This window comes from Acinonyx jubatus, chromosome C2, assembly GCF_027475565.1.
Source record: "Acinonyx jubatus isolate Ajub_Pintada_27869175 chromosome C2, VMU_Ajub_asm_v1.0, whole genome shotgun sequence".
Taxonomy (NCBI): Eukaryota; Metazoa; Chordata; class Mammalia; order Carnivora; family Felidae; genus Acinonyx; species Acinonyx jubatus.
In genome coordinates, this window is record NC_069384.1 from 2,460,353 (window position 1) to 2,480,172 (window position 19,820).

Below are 19,820 nucleotides of genomic sequence, written 5' to 3' on the forward strand. Positions count from 1 at the left end.
GGGCAGAAGCACGGCCGGGGGAGCCCTCGACGCAGGCCGCCAAGACCGCTGGCCTGTGCGCCCGACAAAACCGGCTTAACTTCTCACCAGACGAGTTTAAGTCAGTGTCTACGTTTTTAAACCCGACTTTAAATATGCGAGCGCTATGCACTCTGGCACATTGTGAAGTTCTACTTTCTAAATATGACTTCGTTCTTTTAGATGCAGCCAAGGGGGTCTAACGCCTCACTGCTCAACAGCCTCTGTCACCGCCCCTCTCAAAACGCGGGGCACCACCCTCCTCTGGGAGGCCAGGGAGCGTCCTCCCTCCCGTCTTCCCCGCTGGGTTTGCATCTCCCGTGCCGCCTCACGCGACCTCGCTGTGACGAAATACATCATGAAGTCTCTCAACGGCCTCCCGACCCAACATTCTCGAACAAGTTTACATTTCTTACGCGCAAGGCTTTAGGCCAAACAGTTCCTCCTGGATGGGTTACTTGAAGACACTCCATCCTGAACGCTTGGTCTGCGTCTCGTCTTGGCTACGGCCCCAGCACCACCGGGCGCCCCTGTGGCCACTGTTGGTGCCCGCTGGAAACTGAGGACCGGAAGGGCCCAAGCGGCTTCAAGGCCTGCAGCTCAGGACGACGGGGGCAGGGCCTGGGCCTCGGCCATAAAGCTGCTCCCCGATTTGCGCATCCAACAAAGGAAGACGAGGAAAGGCCCGGAACTCGGCCCTTCACCCGTCCGTGACCGTGACCACGGGACACCTGGGTGAGCCCCCCGCGCCCGGGCCTCAGAAGAGGCCACCTGCTTCTCAGGAGCGGCCCCTGGGGCCTGTGGCAGGCGGCCGCCCCGGCCCGTGTACCTGGTACCCCCTCACTAATGCTCAGACGCCGTCACCGACAGAGCAAGGAAGCCTGGGCCTGTCTCTAAGCCCCTTCACTAGATAATAGGTCTAGATCGTTCCGGAAGCCCGCATCTGCACAACTTGATCCTGACAGCGAGGTGGCTGCCTCCTGAGTTCGCACCCCTCCTCAAGGGGGGGGTGTGGGGTGCAGTCACCCCCTCAGGGCTGGAAGGCAAGGACAGACCGCCGGCCTGTCGGGAGGGCAGTAAGCCAGGCGACTGAGCTAAACGCGGCCTCACACGGAACTCAGGGGCCGCCGGCCACCACAGACGCCGACCCGGGGCGTCTGGGGACGCCAGCCAGCCTTCCCTCCAGTGTGGCAGGAAGGACTGGGAGCCCAAACCAGACCCTCCTCCCAGCTCTAGCGCCCCACCCCCGAAGAAGGGGGACCCCTGGTGGGTCTGACACCCTGTCCCTCCCGGTGCTTTTGCTGCTACAAGCCTGTGGTGCCCACGGCCGAGCTGTCTGTGGCTTAGGGCCACGAGGGGAAGGGAGGAAGCACCTTGCAGCACTGCGGCACCTTACCGCCATCACGTGAGGCCCCTGGATGCTCTCAGAGCCCACTGGGGCACCTCCCATTATGGGCGAACGGTGTCCCCTAAAAGACATGCTGGGGTCCTAACTGCCAGCACCTCAGAATGTGGCTGTATTTGGAGACGGGGTCTCTGAAGAGGTGATCGCGTTAAATGAGGTCACTGCGGTGGGCCGTAAAGCAACCTGCCTGGTGTCCTCGTAGGGAGAGATTCGGACACGGTCTCTCCGTGTCTGAGGAGGACCATGTGGGAAGACACACACGGCGGGGGTGACGCTGTCTACAAACAGATCCCTCCCCCACAGCCCTCACGGGGATCCAGTCCCGCCCACCCCTGGATCTCAGACAGCCAGCCTCCAGAACTGCCCGCCCGAAGCTGCCCAGCCCGGGGCGCTCTGTCCTGGCCGCCCTAGTGGAGTGACACCCCTCCCACAAATACTCGGGCCTCGTCCCCAGACCCCAGGCCCCTCCCACGTCCTGCCGGGAAGCCTGGCCCCGCCTCACCGCTCAAGGGCAGAGCGCTCCGTCCCCTACACCTGCCTCAGGGCCCGTCCCCAGACGCCCAGGGCCCCTCTTTCCCGGCACTGGTCCCTGGGTCCCTCTTGTTCATGAACTAGCCAGTCAGGTGGTCTGACCTTCAGATATCCTCCCAGGCACCCCGTCCCCCGTCTTCGTGGAAACTCCCACGTTTCTGACAAAGCCTTTGCGTGGGAAAGAAACCGAGGCCGGCAGGGCGGCACCGGGCGTCTCCATCACACGGGCTCCGTGCAGGGAACCACCGCATGGGGACCGACTGCACCTCATTTACACTCAGACTCGGTGCCAGTCCCTCCACCCACGTGCCTCGCGTGCCTCCGCCCAGGGTGTCCCCAGCACACAGCGGGGACGCGGCACGGGACCCGAACCAATACCGCCGCCCTCCGACGGCACCGGGTGCCCCTTCGGCCGTGTCTCCTGCTCTGCTCTGGCTGCCTCTCCCGGTGACCTGCTGCCCGACCCCGGGGACCAGAGGAAGGTGCAGCCGTGGGACCACCCCTCTGGGACCGCTGCCCTTCCGAGCTGTGGCCTCAGCTGGCCCTGAGTGTTCTCTGTGAGCCGACAGCGGCTGGCGATAGGAGAAGACATTCAACACGCCAGAGGGCAGCGTTTCTGATGTTCTAGATACGTGGTCTGCATTACAGACAGAAAGAGCCGCTGAGTTTCATGCGGATTTCAGTCATCCGAATTCAAAGCCCGCGATGAAGCAGAAAAGCAGAACCGTTACCTTCCCTCCTTCCCTCTGTCCCGTCCCACCCGTGAAGGCCTATGCGTGAGGCACGCACAGTCCCCCGGAGGCACCACAGAAAGGCCTTGCCGGCTGGCCGCACAGAGGACACCCCGGGAGCGAGCCTGGGTGTTTGGTTTGCACGCGGGCTGTTCTGTTGTTTCTGAGTCAGGAGACACCGAAGGACAAAACCCATGAACAGGGGAGAGTCGAGAATGAACACTGTCTCGAATATTCTCGAGCTACCCCGAGACACGTAGACGCAACGTTAACTGCCCAAAACGCAGCCCGGAGCCAGGAGTAAGGCTCGCGCTCCCCAAGCGGCCAGCCCGGGCCACACGGGAGCAAATCCACGTCACTCACAGTGGGACTGTCTAGCCCCTTGACTGGTCCCTGACCGGCTGCTCCTCCCTCTGGCTGTAAATGTGGCAGGGGCAAGAGGGACTGGGTGGCTTCCTGGCCCACGGCCCACCTGGTGTGAGCGGGGGCGGGAGGGGCGCTGGTGGCAGACATCCTTCTGACAATGACACGGAGGGGCAGGCACCAGCCGGGGGCCGGGAGGCACCGCCTCAGAGGGTGACCCTGCGCCCATCGATGACATCACGAATGAGAGCACAATGGCCACTGTTGTCCACGCTGACCTGACCACGACGCCGAGAGAAAGGCTGTATCCTATCATCATGTTACTGACAAGGCCAGGAAGCGGAAAGGGTATTTTTATGAGGCCAACTAAAATTGCAGATCAGACAAACACGATCCTATTTCTGAGTCTTTAAGGGACTACCTTTCGTTCTTGGGTAAATTCACTGGCAGGGACCATCTTATCCTTCTACGGGCCAAGAAGTAGGACACGTTTCTTTGCTAACAATCGTCTGTCGCCTCGTCAGATTCCCAGAACCACCGAGAAACTGAAAAGTCTAGGAGGAGGAACAAAATCATCCCTATCTGCAAATGACAGGTTTGTATCCCGCAGACCCCAGAGAATCCACTGTGACCAAAGTGCCACTATAAACAACAGATGACAGAGTGCCGAATGCAGTTAACACAATGTACAGAGATCGACATTCTCAGAACGTTCAGTAACTCGCTCTGACTGAAGTCATCAGAAGGGACCAAGACAGCAGAGAAGTTTAGTCATTTCTACCCAACAGCCCCAGGACACTGGCCTCAGGTGGTCATCCGAGACCACAGAGCAACCTCGGAAGCCATGCACGGAAGATGGGGAGCTCCCGGCCGCTGGTGGCTCTGCCCCCACCCCCCGATCATCTGGGGCCCCGGCCGCTGGCGGCTCCCGGGTCGCTCCACTGTCTTTCTAGCAGCAGAAACAGAAAACCTGCACGTCCAGGACCAGGGGTTTCTCCTAAAGCAAGTGGGGAACAGGCTCACAGTCCAAGCACTTAAGGCAGGAAGATAAGCCCGGGGACCGCCATCCAGTGGGCACGCCTGCACGCGGACACACAGATGCAGGAGGCACACGGTAGACAAGACCCCACGTGTGTCTGCAACGAAACGATCTGACGGCAGAGCCCGCACAAGGACACGGCAGAACATCCTGAAAGACAATAAGCAGGCCTAGCAAAGGGAACAACACTGCCCTCCCTGTGCCCCGCCCCTGGCAAGGCAGGCGTCAGGACGTGGGGTCCCCTCTCCGGCGCTGGGGCCCCGCTGGCTTCAGCAGGGCTCTGCACACGGAGAACACAAGGTCCTTCAACCCCAGCTCGGCCCTCAGGGCCTTGCCGCCTCCCTCGTGCCGCGCGCCACCGGGCGGGGGTCCCGGGGCGGCCTGTGGGGGGCGGGCCCCGCGGAGCACGGTGGACCCACAGCCCCAGGCGGGTGCCAGCCCACTGCAGCCACACTGACGCCCCTTCCTGCTGGGCCCGGCCCGGGCTGCTGACCCGCAGAAGCCGGTGGTGGCCACAAGTGCCACACCGTGAGGGCGTGGGTTAGATGGTGATACGCGATTGACACGCAAACCGTTCTAAGTTACAGATGCACTTGAATCCTAATTAAAACACCAACCGGTCCCTCAGCTTCACCGGGAACTAGACAGGCGGGTGCTACAGCTCGTGTGGAGAACCAAACAAGAAAGAGAAGCCGAGAAGACCGCGCACGGGACCAGGGAACGGCCCACAAGATGTCACAACTACGACAAAGCCTCGAGCGAGCCCCGGCCCGCGCGGACAGACAAGCAGACCAGTGAGCTGGACCGGAGCTGACGGCCCGCGGGCCCTCGCGCCCGAGCAGGTGCACCCCTGCTGGACACGCCAAGTGGGGCTACTGGCTTAGCAAACCCCACGCCTCACACATGTGTTGACTTTCTGCTGTATTTGTATTGAGGCATGTGTGTATTTCTACTGTGTTTAAAATTTCTTATTTTTTTACATTTATTTATTTTTGATAGGCAGAGACAGAGCGCAAGTAGGGGAGGGGCAGAGAGAGAGAGAGAGAGAGGGAGACACAGAATCCCAAGCAGGCTCCAGGCTCTGAGCTGTCAGCACAGAGCCCGACATGGGGCTCGAAGCCACGAACCGCGAGATCATGACCTGAGCCGAAGTCAGACGCTCAACCGACTGAGCCACCCAGGCGCCCCTCTACTGTGTTTAATACGTTACAATAAATAGAATAGGAAATTAACTTAAAACCATTACGGGAATCAGGAGGCTCTTTTAGCATCACATATCTCCTCAACCAGTGGGTGAAAAGAGGCGATTAAACAACAGGCCAACCTCCCCTCCGGGCCCATGAGTCCCGTGCAGCCACCGTGGGCTCCCTCCCGCCACGCCGCTCCTGGTGAGAATCGAATCCCAAGATGGGATCTAAGGCCCCAGATATAAGCCATAAAGGAACCCCATCCCCTCTTGGAGTGACTGGTGTGGGCCATGAGGCCCAGTTCCAGGCAGGGGGACATGGGGGGGACAGGGGAGACGTCCATAGGTACTTGCAAGAAGGCGTCTGTTTTAGGACAAGAGACAAATCCCTCTGGGACGCCCCCTGCCCTTCTGCCCCGAGTGAGGAAGGGTGGCTCAAGGTCAGCATGAAGCAACACATAGGAGGCCTAAAGGCCCAGAGTGTGGAAGACGCGGGTCCTCCGAGGCCGAGACCTCGCAGGCAGAGAGGACGAGTCGCGCGCATTTAAGCCACCGTTTCTGGGACGCCAGCACGCGGGTCTGGATGTCATACCCAGGTGCTCCATCAAAGCCTGCTGAATGCATGATGTGTGTTTACCGCACGTGCACTGTGACAGGCGTCACCCAGTCCCCAGGAGCATCCAGGCCGGAACCCTTGGGTCAAGAGCGGCGGAGCACCACAGATGTCCCCCAGAACCTCATGCTTCGGCACACTCCGAAATGTGGCCACTTTACAAATTTCACAGAATTTCGACCCTGGGACCAAGAGAAGTCAACTTGGACTCCGCGATCCTCCGACTTTTCCGTGGGCCCTGCCCTTCCCCGCGCAGCTCTGGCTGGAACGAAGTACGTTGTCAGTAAGGATGTGCCGACTCTAGGGTTTTCCCCTTCTCACCGCTCCCCAATCCCTGCTGGCCCCTTTGTAAGTAGCTCCTGTAGTAAAGCCCCCTCCCTCTGAATGCCATTTCTCCTCCATCAGGACCAGAGAGACACAAAGAATGAAGACGGAAATCACGGCAGTCCTGAGATCGACCAGGTTTCAGAAAATGGAACTTCTGCTGATCCTTTGTGAAAAGATTACTTGAGGGTGTAGTCCAGCGAAACAGGAAGGAAGGAGAAAGACATGGGATTTAAGACAAAGAACTCACCCCGTTACGCAATGGAAGGAAATGCCGGGATAAACACCTGTAGGTGGCCCGGAAAGAAACTGCTCCAAACTAGAACCCGAGATCTTTCAAGAACAAAGAATTTGTTCCACAAAGAATACGATTAAGGAGCTAGAAGATTTTGGGATTGAAGGAGAAATAGGTTTCTTTTCTTAAAAATAAAAACAAAGCAATTAACATTTTCAAGTAACAAAAAAAAAAAAAAAAAAAAAAAAACCCCTGCCAGGAAACTGTGGTGCAGACAGAGATCGCACTAACACGGGGCGTGGGTGTCTACGGTTGGCTTCACGAGCGACTTCCTCCTCCAAGCAGCACAGACTTAATGACGGGATTCTCGTGCCTTCTCTGTGGCATCGGCAGGAGCTAATTCATTAAAAGTTTTATTGTGAATGCTGTTTCTGGACTTTCAATATTTGAAATCGACCTACAAAAGAAGCGTGGAGAACTCCATTATAACGACCGCAGATACGAATGTCGTGAACCCAAGTTATTTTACACAGAGCAGGTCAGGAGGGCTTTGCTCCAGGTGATTCAACACAAAGTGAAAGTTCAAGTATACTGAAGTATTAAGGGAAGAGCAAAATAACTAAAAATAATACTAACCCAGCAAACTCGGGGGCGGTGAGGAGTGACAGGTGTCTGTCACACTCGCAGAGAAGCAAAAGTCTAGAGCCGCGCTGGGCGCGCGGTGGACGGACACTTGGTGAACATCGGCGAGAGAACTGGGTGGGTTAGTAAGTCACGGAACGGAGCATCAGCAAACGGTCGGGAGTCAGCGGCCGGACGGCTTTGGAGCCACGACCCTGAGAACCAGAGTGAGGAAGGGACGGGTGGGAGCTCACTTTCCTTTAAACCGGGCAGGCTGCCATCTCCGAGAAATGCAAATATAAAGCGATTTAAGGTCTGGGTTAATGCTGATCGCGAAATACGGCACCTTTAAAGGTGAAAAGAGTCCTCGTGTAACTCGGTCAAGGGAAAATGACCTGCAGGTCTCAGCTCAGCGGACACGTTGGAGGGGCCCCCACGCCCACCGTGGGTTTCTCCACCGAGGAACGGGGGCAGGTGTGCACTGGGCCCAGGGCTCGGCCAACGGTTCTTGTCCCGTGTCTGTGGCCTCAGCGCATGACGTGATCATTCTGAATTTCGGTTTCTGACTTGAAAGTGAGGGTAAGAGGACCTTTACTACCAGAACCACGGGCTGGCTCCAAGGATGAAATAAGGGCATGTAGGAGTGTCCCTGAAAACTCGTCAGGGTCTCATAAACACACCGGATTCTGAAAGAGCCTTCGTAAAAGTTCCGCTTTCCGTACCAGTGACAGATATTTAAATCATCGCGAGCATTGGTAAAACTCCGTAACTGAGACACTGACGCCAGGAACCGACCCGCTACGAGAGGGCCTCACGGTCACATTCGTTGGGGAAACTGCACGGCGCACCCCACGCTGAGGAGGCCTGATGCACACCCAGGAGAGCCACGCCGAAGCTGCGGTCTGACCCGACGCTTTGTCAGTGAGCCTCTGAAGCTTCTGTGATTCGGACCCGCTTTCCCTCAGGCAGCCGACATCAGTGTGATTTTAATTCTTTCTAAATTCGTTCTTTTTTAAGTTTATTTATTTTGAGAGCAACAAAGACAGTGTGAGTGGGGAAGGGCAGAGAGAGAGGGGGAGAGGGAGAGAGAATCCCAAGCAGGCTCCACACTGTCAGGGCAGAGCCCGACGTGGGGCCCGAACCCACGAACTGGGAGATCATGACCCGAGCCGAAATCAAGAATCAGACGCTTAACCGACTGAGCCACCCAGGTGCCCCTAATTCTTTTTTTTTTTTAAGGTTTATTTATTTATTTTGGGGGGGGGGGCAGGAGGGAAGAGAGAGAAAGAAAGAGAGAGAGAAAGAGAGAGAGAGGGAGAGAGAAAATCCCAAGCAAGCTCCAAGCTGTCATCGAGTCAGAGCTCGATATGGGGCTCCATCTCATGAACCGTGAGATCATGACCTGAGCTGAGGTCAAGAGTCAGATGCTCGACTGACCACCCGGGTACCCCGAGGTTTTGATTCTTTACACACACCCACACCTTGAAGGCCATGGTAGAAATCTCTATCGGACATGGTTGTAAGTCACTAACTTTTAAAACTAGCTACTGTTGTAACTTCAAGTAAGGGCTTTGGTGCCAGTTTGTCTTTCCAGAAAGAGCCCAGAGAACCCAGAGCCGTACTTCGGCTGCGATAACGGGGAAACTTATCAACAAAGCAGCGTGGGGGAACCGGTGATCGGGGCGCTGCCTACGCCGACGACGAGCTTGCAGGGACGGGACCCGCGGGGGTGTGCGGGCAGCGCTGGAAGTGAGGGCGCCCCAGGCCTCCCCTAAACGTCTCTGTCCCTCGTAAAGATGTAAAACATCCTTCCCCTGTGCAGCTGGTTCTTCGCGGCAGGAATCTGCGCTCCTTAAAATGAGGAAGATCCCTAAACCAACATACGAAATGCCACTTAGGCCAGTGAACTTGGTAAATATTTGAGATACAGAGGAAGGGCGGCCCAGCTCTTCCTAAGGTCTCCTCAGAGGGCACGAGGTCAGCCATGGCCCCCAGGTCATGCCGGGTGACGGGCGGGGAGGCGGGGCCCCGGCCCTGATGTCATTCAACAATTTAAAGAAGCACAGACGAGGTCCGTGTGCGTTTCACGGTGAGCGTGACGTCTGAAAGGGGGTACGTGCCGGCGACGTTGCCGAAGAGAAGTAACGGTGGGCGACCAGAGGCGGTGAGTGTGTGCTTGGGGGAACCCACGCCTCCCTATGTCTGTCTCACAGGTGGGTCCTGGGGGTCTTACACCCAGAAGCAAAGCCAGGCTTTCTCAGAGAAGCACGGTCGCCTCCCTGGCTGCTGTGCCCCGACGTCACTCTGCTGACAGACCTGCAGGGGGGAGGAGGGGGGATGCTTCCGAAAGCGGCGCTCCAGCACAGGGCCGGGGCCACGCTCTGGCCGCATCCGGCCTCTTGCTAGTGATGGGCTCACCTCCGGGCACGTGGAGAAGCCCACCATGGAGACAGTTGTCGCCGGCAAGAGGGCAGTGGACGAGAAGGTGTCTCTCCTGGATGCCGTGACGTCTGCAGAGGACAGCCGGGCCACACGGCAGAGCCTCGGAAGGAAGTGGGTCTCTGATGGCATCTTGGAGCCCAGAGTTCTACTCCGTGCAGCTCAAAACTCCCCCCTGGAGACCCTGAGCTTCTCCTGGAAGTGCTCACAAATTCGCACGGCCGGAGGCATCTTGACCAGAACAGAGCACTCCTCTCCAGCACCTTCCGGGGAGGGGCTCCCCCTCGGTGCCGGTCACAGCGCCCCAGAAGCCCAGGCTGGCTGAGCGCACGCCAGTCTGGGTGGGACTCCGGGCCCGGGGAGACTGGCGGCCGAAAAGGCAGCACCTAAGCCCAGCACAAACTGGGGAGGAGACCGTTCTGTAGACCCAGGGCAAGACAACCTCCATGTTTTCTCCCAGTCCTGAGTGTGGGGGACAAGGACGGGGACGGGGGCGGGGGGAGGGGGGCACAGCTGGGGCTGCTCGACTCTGCCAGCCAGATCACAAGAAGCTGCAAAAACATTCTTCCATCTGGGTTTCTGTCCATGTGTGGATGGAGCGACGACTGAGTGGCTGGGTCAAGCGTCAGGACCGAGGGGACCCGGGGAGCCCATGCCCTCGCCAGCACACCGCAGCTGGCCAGCCTTCAGAGCCACACGAGCTGCCTCTCCTCTCCTGGCCTCCACACGCCATCGATTACCAGGACAGGGGTGGGGGGAGGGGGGCACCTTTGCTGCGACACGCCCCTGGGCTGGTGGACCCCTCCCCTGGCCGAGAGCATCTGGAAGTTTATCATGAAAGTAAGTGACCACTCGTCCCCTGGGGGCCCCAGCGGGGTCTGGGGAACCACCTGGCCAAGACTCCTTCAATAGGGGACAAAAGTCCTTCCTTCCCTCACCTGGGCCAATTCTTCCCCTGACTCACCCCTGTTACCTTTCTGTGGTCCCGTGTAACTCTTTGTAAATTCTATCAATCGTTTCACGTAAGATCTAAAATGCAAATAACTCCCGGGCATAAATTCATTCTGCACGGTAAGTGATACAGAGTTGCGGAGGAAGGGGCTCCCAGCTCCCAGCTCCCAGCGGGCAGGAAAGGGCCTTCGTGTCCTGGACGGCAGGGCAGGGGCCGCGCAGGCACGGAGCCCCCGAACACACCGTGTGCAGCGCCCTCCGCATCGTCAGAGCAGAAGTGATAATCGGATCAACAGAAGGGAAAGCCTCGGGCAAACAGAATTCCCAGCCAGACCGTGTGCTGAAGAAAACAAAACTAATCTGGGCCAGAACCTTCACAAGAGCCAACGTCTCAATGTCTCTTCACCGGAAATTACCCCATTTTCTGGCCCTAAAAAATGAAGTCAGCCACAGACCTGGGGTTTTGGGTCTCCCCACGGCCACCTTGACCACATCCAGCACCGGGCGGGGGCCGGCTCCACCCGATGGCTCCCATCCCTGTGCCCCGGCTACAGACGGTCACGTGCAGACAGGGCACGCGGTTTCCCGTTCTACAGATGGAAACAGGTGGCCTGGAGCACACGCGCCCCATTCACCATCGCGGCCTGGTGTGGGGTCGGGCTGGACCTGAGTCTCGGGAACCCCAGGCCGGTGGGGTCAGCACCACCTCTCGGACTCCCCACCTCCCAGCAAGAACCAGTACGCGCACGGGTCACGACAGCCAGAAACAGTTGCGAGTGACTCACCGCAAAGCAGCTCAGCCTGCCAGGGTACAGCGGGGTGGCCTCTCCGTGATGGAAACTACCACTTTCTACTTCATCGACGGACCACCCCGCGAGCCCCCCGCGCCCACCGCGGGGTAAGAGGTCGGGGAGCACCAGGAAGCTGACGGAGCTGCTCCTGGCGCCAGGCGCCCGGCCCCAGAACCTTCTCCAGGAACGTCCCAGAACGTTCCAGAGACACGTTCGCGGCGGGGCGAGGTGGGATCTCCCTGGGCCGAGCCCCGACACAACCGGCAGGACTGACACTGACTTCCCTGCTGACCGCGAGGGCCCCTTCCCAAGCGGGAAGTTTGTGGCACACGGAGAACAGGACGGGAGGCGGAAGAAAAGCGAGGCCCGGGACCCCTGCACAGGGACGGCCCAGAGCCCGCCAGGCCGTACTCACCAGTAGAAGTAATAGGCCAGGGCCACGGCGACCAGGGCCGTGCACACGCCCGAGAAAAGGCAGGCGGAGTAGCTGGACAGCATCTTCGGACCCCTGGAAGCCTGTGCCCGTGAAAGTCCGACAGAAGGAGACCAGCGGCCTGAGCAGCGTCAGCCCCTGGCCGGCGGATAAGGAAGAGGGATTACGTCCAGACTATGGGGCCCGTGTCCGATGGGCCGGGGCCACCAGGACCATCTGCTCAGCCCCAAGGGGAACACACACTTCCAGGCGCCGCCTTCCCCCCGCCCCAGGCCCCTGCAGGCCTCACAGAGCAGCCCAGACGAAAACAGGACTCCCTAAATGCCAGCCTCCCCCCACCTGCTGCAGGGGCCCGCGGGGCCACTAATCCAATAAGCAGCTTTGCCGGGAGCCACCGGGAGCTGCTGGTGTCACGGGGCTGGGCCGGGACGCAGGTCAGCGGCCCACAAGCACACACCATCTCTCCCCCACCTCTCCGAAGCCACAATGGCACGACCCCAACACAGCGCGGCCTGGGGCGGGGCCGTGGGGTCAGCTAGTGATGGGGAGCCCGTGCTTGGGCCACCAGGTGATGGACAGACGTCCTGTACTCGGGGCCGGGTCCCAGCCCACAGCTACCGACAGAGGAGGGTTCCTGGGGGGGAAAGCCACGCGTCTTACTCTTGGGGAGTCTGTGCTGGAGGAACTGAGGGAAGGTGGGGGTGTGTGTGCGCCTCTCCCCCGTCTCCCTGAGACTTGGGATCTGTGACAGGGCTGAGGCGAGATCAGGTGGCCCAAGGACAGAAGCGTCACCCCACAAAACCCACTCCCAGTGAAGAAGGCCTCAGCAGACACCTGAGGAAGCGGGGTGGGGGTGGGGTGGGGGGTATTTGATCATGAGGGCGTCTTGAGGATTCTTCTGGCCGGGGAACCTTCCTCGGGGCTAGGGCGCGGTCCCAGGGGGAAGTGAAGTCACTACTGTCACTCTCCTACACGGGAGACTGGGCCAGCGCTCCCACCCTGCACCTCCCCGGCCCCCCCCCCCCCCCACCCGGGGCACCACAGTGAGTCTGCAGCACAGGAACTCCTGTGGGACCCTGAGGCGGCAGGTTCTGGGGCTTCTGGACGGGTCACTGCAAGGCTCCTTCTAGAAGCATCTGTCATCTAGCTTCTGGCCTGACACGTCTCAGGAGAGAAGGCGGGTCACTACCCTGCACTCCGTCCACTGGAAGGGGCTTCAGAGGATTGTCCTGAGCACCGTCTTGCTGGCTGAGGCTTTTCCAAGTCCTTAATCCTGGGTGCTGGAGGCCTTGGTGGACTGGCTCTAACGTAGCCGTGCCCGTCCTCCCGGGATGGCGGGGCCCTGGAGGTGCCGCTCCCTGCCAGGCGCCCGGACCGCCGCCTCTCCAATGGGTCACGGAAAGAAAGCCCTCCTCTCCCAGAATGCCGTTCAGGACGTGCGTCCGCAGAACCAGCCCGTGGGGGACCTCGGTGTGTGACGCGTGAGGACACGGGCCTGGGGGGCCGTGAGGCCCACCCCCCAGCCAAGGTCTCCGTGCAGGGCGGCAGGTGGCCCTGACTCGTCCTGTGAGGACCTTGTGAGGCCGGACGGGCCCTGCCCTCCTTGAGAAAGGCTTCCGTTGGGCGCTCCGGCCTGACCTCCAGGGCGTGGCCGCGATGACTCGTCTTGAGTGGAAAGTGGGTCACAGACCCCTCCCGGCTGCCACCGCAGCCCCCCAGACACACCTCCCAAACTCCAGCCCCTGAGACCGGGGGCCGCGCCGTCCAGGCCCGGGAGCTGCCCCCCAGCCCCCCTCCCCGCACCCTCTCCCCACCCTCACCCCCGCCACCGCCCTCCCTCGAGGCTCTCGTTCTCCACACCTCCTCGTTAGGTTGAGCAGAACAAAGCTAATTTGAACGTATCGCACAAGAAAGCGTCACGGGAACGTAGTCTCCGGATTATTTCCCTGTGCCTGAACATTAGTGATTTCCGCCAAAAGGGTGAAAGAGCGTGTGTTGGCAGGAGTTCTTGGCGCTGAGAGCAGCCACGGGAAAAGTATCCTTTAAAACTCTGTAACACTTCCTCAAAAGAAACAGTTTCTCCCCGTGCAGTCAGTCGGCACGCTCCAGTCCCCCTGCTTGACTGGTGGTGACCACACCCTTGGGACGGGGCCACGCGCAACGGCAAGCATGTTGCGATTGTTCTCGTGTGGTCCCAGAGCAGGTTCTCTGCTACCCCCGCTGACCCTGGGGCCATCAGGGGCCCAGTGAGGAGGGGGCCGGACAGCCGGAGGGGCCCCGTGGAGCCCCGGGCGACAGCCAGACGCTCCTCCGTCCGGAACCTGCTGGGCTCCGGCAGACAACCTGCTGGGCTCCGGCAGACGAGGAGCCCACCGACCGCAGCCCGGACAGAAAGGAGATCAGAGAGCCGACCGCCAGAAAGTTCGCCAAGCGCAGCCACAGGGAGGGCAAGTGGCGGGCAAGCCGGGGCGCACCGAGGGCAGTGCCTGCCTCCATCCTCCGGGACGGACCCACGATCCCCCCGTCCCTGCAGGGGAGGGGCGGGGGCGGTTGCGGCACAGCCAGCCCTGGGCTCCCCGCTCCCCGTCAGCCTCCCCGTCCTGTTCTCTGTGCTCGCCGCCAGCAGAGCTCTGGCCGTCCCCGGCCCACCCTGGCCCCACACAGAAACCGGGAGAGCCCCTGCCACCAGCTCCTGCAGTCCTGGCCCTCAGGGGGGACCCCACGTGGAACCTGCCGGAATCAGGTGCTTGCTAACAGTGTCGTGTGACAGAGGCCACACGGGCCACGCCCAGACACACTGGTGAGGGGCCACGGGGGGCCCTGCCCACGTGCCTGAAGCCACACCCACACACACGCCGAGGCCACGCCAAGCGACAGATGCCACCGCCGACCAACCATGCGGCGATCCCGGCGGCTCTGCCCTCGGCACGACTGCAGCCCTGAGTCCCTCTGCCCCAAATCACCAAAGAGCTGGCAGCCTGGGGTCCGAAACGCGGCCCTCTGAGCGCCCCGCTGCCCCCAGTGTGGCCAGTTCCACCCCAGGCCCCCAGGAGTGAATCCGGCCGCTCCCAGGGGCAGGATGGCACATCCTGGCGCTTGTCCTGATGTGTCCACGCCTCGACGCGAGCTAAATCACGGCTGATCACTATTTCCCACGCGTCACCAAAGACACTGCTGATCCTCTGGCCGTGCTGCCTCCACACCCAGTAGAGCAGCCACAATGTGCAGCGTCCGGAAGGAAAGATGCTGGGGACCAAGCACTGTGCTGCGGGCCCTGCCTCACAGACACGCTGGCCCCGGCAGTGAGACTCCCCGCCCCCCCCACCCCACACACACACCGTCGTCCGCGTGTTAGGTTAACGAGGTGCTCGGGGAATGCACCACCTCACCGGCCCGTCTTCCAGATCTCCCTCGGCCTCAGACCCGGGAAGAAGCCTCTGGATGCCAGCTACACAGCACTCTAGAGCAACAGGGAGAGAAGCCGCCAGAGGCCCTCACTTAAGACTCCCCACAAGGCCTCACCGGGCCCCCTCCTGCTGACAGAGTCACGACCCCGACCTCGTTCTCATGCCCGGAGCGTCGTCCTTCCCGCTGACCGCTTGGGCACGGGCTCCCGCCGCTTTCCGCAGCCCTTCTTCGGAAAGGCTCTGAGTTCCTTGAGCTTTCTCTGTTGGTCCCGGCACGACGCAGGAGGAGGCCGCGCTGTGGCCCCAGCACCAGCCAGCCAAGTGCCCTCCAGTCCCTCGCAGGACACGACCGACGGATGCCAGCTGCTCCACAGGGACCTGGCCGCGGGCGCCTGGGGGGGGCCGGCGGGGCCGTGTTCAACCTGGTCTGCCTCCCGCAGCTTTAAATACACGAACAAGTCGCGGGGGGGGGGGGGGGGAGCAAACATCAAGGCCCACTCGTGACAAGCCTCTTTGCTTCGACTCACCCTGGGGTCAAGGAGCCGGCGGTGGCGCTTCCGGGAGTGAGGCTGGTGCTCCCCGGGAGGCTGACAGTGTCCTTCCAATCCACACCGGGACGCGTGGGGAGCACGGGTTACCATGCAAACCAAACACGGGTAAACAGCCTGAGGTGTGCACACAGGGAAGCCAGCGGCCAAATCTCAAGTGCTTTGAAGCACATTCGGAAACTCTTGTGCCGGACGCTGTGCAGCTCGTGGTCACCGCGCGGTGTGGACACAGGCGGGTCGGGGTGAACACGCACAGGGGCGTCCGGCAGCAGGTGTCCTGGGGCGGCGCCTCACTCTTGGGAAGCGCCTCGCTTGTGAAGGGTGGGCCTGGAGGGGACCAGCCGGTCTGAGACACGGGGGTCGCCCTGCTCAGCCTCCCGGGGACACGTGACCCGGCTCGCTGGCCCTGGGCCACCTCGGGCACCGGGCATCAGGATAATGAGAGGGCACTCATCTTTTCAAGACTGCACTTGGGACTGGTTGCCAAGCTGTGCTCGTAACGGCAGCCTCTGAGATGCAGCTACAGGCCAGGGGCGGGTGACGGGCGGAGAGATGTGCACACGGCACCGAGGCACCTGCCGGGACAAGGGGTCTGGTCAACAAGCAACGACACCCCGGCTGGCACAAGGGAGGGGCTGGCCCGGCGTCCCCTCCGCACACCGCGGACACGGGCGTCAGCGCACAGAACCGGGAAGCGCCCGCGCGGGCAGTGCCCAGGGGCTCCGTCTGTGTGCCCGACGTGCCAGCTCGGTCTCTCTGACACGCGGCGAGCACGGGAGCCGGTTTGCAGAGCCCCGCTGTTCCAGGCGATGGTGGCAGTAAGGACAGGGTTGCATCGAAGGTGCCTATTGTTCCCAGGGGTAGAATAGCCGTTGGGGGCGTGGGGTGGGGGGAGGCTCAAAGGGGACGAGAGAAGCTGGGCTGGACCCCGGCCTCCTACCTCTCTAAGCCAGCCGGGGGCTGGACGGTGTGGGGCAGGCCGAGGGCCCAGGGGGAAGGGCCCCAGGCTGCTCTGCTGGGTGGCAGGAAGGCTGGTCTCCTGAGCTGGCTCCTGGGTGTCCTTCCCATTTCCAGAGAGGTGTGCTTTCCTGCTGTCCCATGTCCCTCTCAGGAGTACGGAGCCGGGGGGGGGGGGGGAGGTGGCCGGAGCACCCGCGAGCACCCAGGTCTGAGGCCCCCGACCCTCCCTGCCCCTCCCTGCAGAGGACTTGACTCTCTCCTCAGGGAAACTGCCACGCCCAGCTGCCCAGAGCAGGAGCCCGAGTTCCGGAACTGCAGTCGAGATGCTCTAACGCCAGCTGGAGCTCACAGTCCCGTGCAGGGTGACAGCTGTCTATAACTGTCACTGTCACGGGGCATCCCGATGCCCCCGTGTCCGTCTGCTCGTTCAGTCTTCGTGGCACCCTCAGGAGGTGAGCTCTCACGAGAGTCATTTCACAGATGAGGAAACCGAGGTACAGAAACGCTAAGCAACCTGCCCAGAGTCACGTGGCGAGCACGTAGCAGAATCAGGATTCTAACGCAGGCCAAGTACCCGTCAAAGCACCGCTTCCACGAGCAGGAATTGTGTCGTCAACAACCGAGACGCCAAGCCAACCGGAAACGCCCATTCTCCCACCGCACCCACTGAAAGGCCGGTCTCCCCCACGGCTGAGAACACGGGCTCGAGGCAGGAGCGGCGCCTGCCACGGCTCACGACGAGGGCAGTGGAGGGCCCCGCAGGGAGACCGGCCGCGGGAGGGGCGCTCCCTGGAGGGATTCTACAGCCAAGCCTGCAAATAAGACGTGTGAAGTCACAACACCCCCGCTCTGGAGCCCTAACGAGATTCTGTAAGTTGGCGGGGAGTAGGACATTCTTGCTGTAAAATGTGAAACCAGGCAGAGGCAGGGCGTGAAAGGGAGGTCAGCCTTCGTCCCACGCCAGGCCCGGGGCCGACGGCTGGTCTTCTGATGTCTGTGCTTTCCCAACTCTGGCTCACACTTGACACAGTGGCCCCACCCCGGTTTTCCCGCCCGGCGCCACCTGCTAGGGACTGAGGGTTTGCGCCCTGGCAAGCGCACGGGCTGGAACCTGACCACCGAGGTGACGGCACAGGGAGGTGGGGCCTTCGGGCCTCGTGATCAGGTCACGAGAGGGGAGCCCCCGTGGTGGGGTCAGTGCCCTTCTCAAGGAGACCCCAAGAGCTCCCCTGCCCCTCCCCCACATGAAGATACAGAGAAGCTGCCGGCTGTGAAGCAGGAAGGGGCCTCCCCAGACACGGAACCTGCCGGCACCTTGATCTTGGACTCCTCGCTTTCAGAAGCGTGAGAAACTAATGTCTGTGGCTCACAAGCCACCTGGGCCGCGGGATTCTATTCAAGCGGCCTCCAGCGGAAGGTACCACCGGCTGTGTGGCAGGTGACGGCAGGGACGATGGTGTGACAGCCGGCACGAGGCAGGGACTCACGGCTGCCCAGGTCCCCAGCTGCAGGGGTTCTCAGAGACCCCGCTGAGCACCCCACCTCCCGCAGCCCCCGCAAGTGCCCCTGTGGCCCTTCCCTGTTCCAGCTGCCCGGGCCTCGGATGCCGGGTTGCAGCAGAGAACCGGGGAAAGAAGTCAAATTTATTCTGGAAAATGAGTTGATTTTTGTAAGTCTTATGAGAGACGGTATCTTCAAAAGAGATTATTCTCACGGCCCTGCCTGGTCTGCCGAGCCCGGCAGCACCCGGCACCTTGTCCTTGTGCCACGCGTCTGGACCGACACAAACCGTGCCCACAAATCCCGTTGGACCCGAACAGACCAGCTGTGAGCACAGAGACTGGCAGTCTCGCCCGACGCCATGCTTGACCGCGGCCACCCCTCCTGTGCCACCCTTGGGCTCTTTGTCGGGAGCAGCCGCTGGAGGCGGCTCACCTCTGCCACCTTCCCAGGACGCCAGGTGACCAGGGACCTTCTCTCAAGCACATTCCTGCCCACCTTTGCTCAAAAGATGTCTTTGCACCCACTGTAAACGCCCCACAGGCAGCTGACTCACCCCTATCTCTGGGGCCAAAATGCAAAGCCTCCAGCCCCCTCTGCAGACTTCTGATTGTGGGTGTCCCCGGCCCGCCCTGCTGCCTGCTGGTCTGAGGGACCGGCCATGGCACCTGTGCAGGTGGACGCGCATCCTCGGACACCCGGGGGCTGGCATCTGGCCCTCCTGTCACCTCCCAGGGCTGCCGTTCACCACCACCCTCTGAGCCTCCCCCAGCGTGTGCTGGGGGCCGCGGCTGCCCCCGCCGGCAGGAACGCCCGCCCGGTCTGACTCTGGGGGTTGGGATCAAGAAGCATTGGGACACTGAAGCATTGGGACATTCTGCAGAATGTTGGTGACAAACTGGCTTTTCACCTCATCTCCTGGCATTGAATTCAGCTCCCCCCCCCACCCCCTCCCCCCAGACAGCGTCGCTAGCTCACAGCTGGGGCTGCGTCCAGGTCCCGTCTTGTCTTAGCAGGTGAGCATCCGAAGCAGCCACGCCCTCACAGGGTCCCTCCAAAGTGCTTCCCCAAACAAGCTTCATCTAGAGGGAAGCCCAACTCCGGCTGCAGGCTGCCCCGCCTTCTCTCGTCACCCTGACCGTGAGCCTTCTCTGCCTCCGTGCAGCTGCACCCGTCTGGCCGTCCGAGGCCCTCGCTCTAGACCAGGGACAAAAGACTTGAGGCCCTTGCTGTGTTGTGATGTCGGGAACGCGCAGCTCAGACAGAGGGCCAGCCGACGGCCAGGCTCGTCCCGCAAGGTCGAGAGGCTGTGTCCTTCCTGCCCGCTCGGTTCCTCTCCTCAGCAGGACAGCCCGCGCCAGCCCCGGGTTCCCAGCACAAGCCGGCCGCACGTGTCTCCGTCTACCACGGGGCACTTCCCTCCCTGGGGTGTGTCCTTCAGTGCCATTCCTGGGCGGGGCAGCCACCTTGGTCTGAGCTCATCTGTTGCTGGTGGGGGGGAGTGGGGGGCGGTGGGGACACGTGCTCTCACATTACCTGCCGCAGCAGAGCCTCTGGGTGGCCCGTGTCTTCACCGACGGGCCCCATGTGCTTCCGGCAGGCAGCAGAAACCCTTCCTGTGGCCCCCTGCCCCAGGAGAGCCCGGCCCAGGCACAACCCTGCCGTCTCCCCGCCTGCAGTGACAAGTTCAGGGACAGCTGGCTCTTTGGGCCCAGACTCACGCCG

At 61.3% G+C, this 19,820-nt stretch overlaps 1 protein-coding gene across 4 annotated transcripts in view; it reads right to left on the reverse strand.

The window, feature by feature from the left end:
• Positions 1 to 19,820, reverse strand: part of AGPAT3 (1-acylglycerol-3-phosphate O-acyltransferase 3) — an 83,243-nt gene that overhangs the window by 24,906 nt on the left and 38,517 nt on the right. Inside the window, exon 1 of one of the 4 annotated variants that reach the window (XM_027041487.2) lies at positions 3,158 to 3,349. The exons of the other annotated variants lie outside the window; for them this stretch is intronic. The gene's annotated coding sequence lies outside the window, so the exon portion shown is untranslated. Of the gene's footprint in view, positions 1 to 3,157; positions 3,350 to 19,820 lie in introns of those variants that run through there. 4 annotated transcript variants of the gene reach the window in all.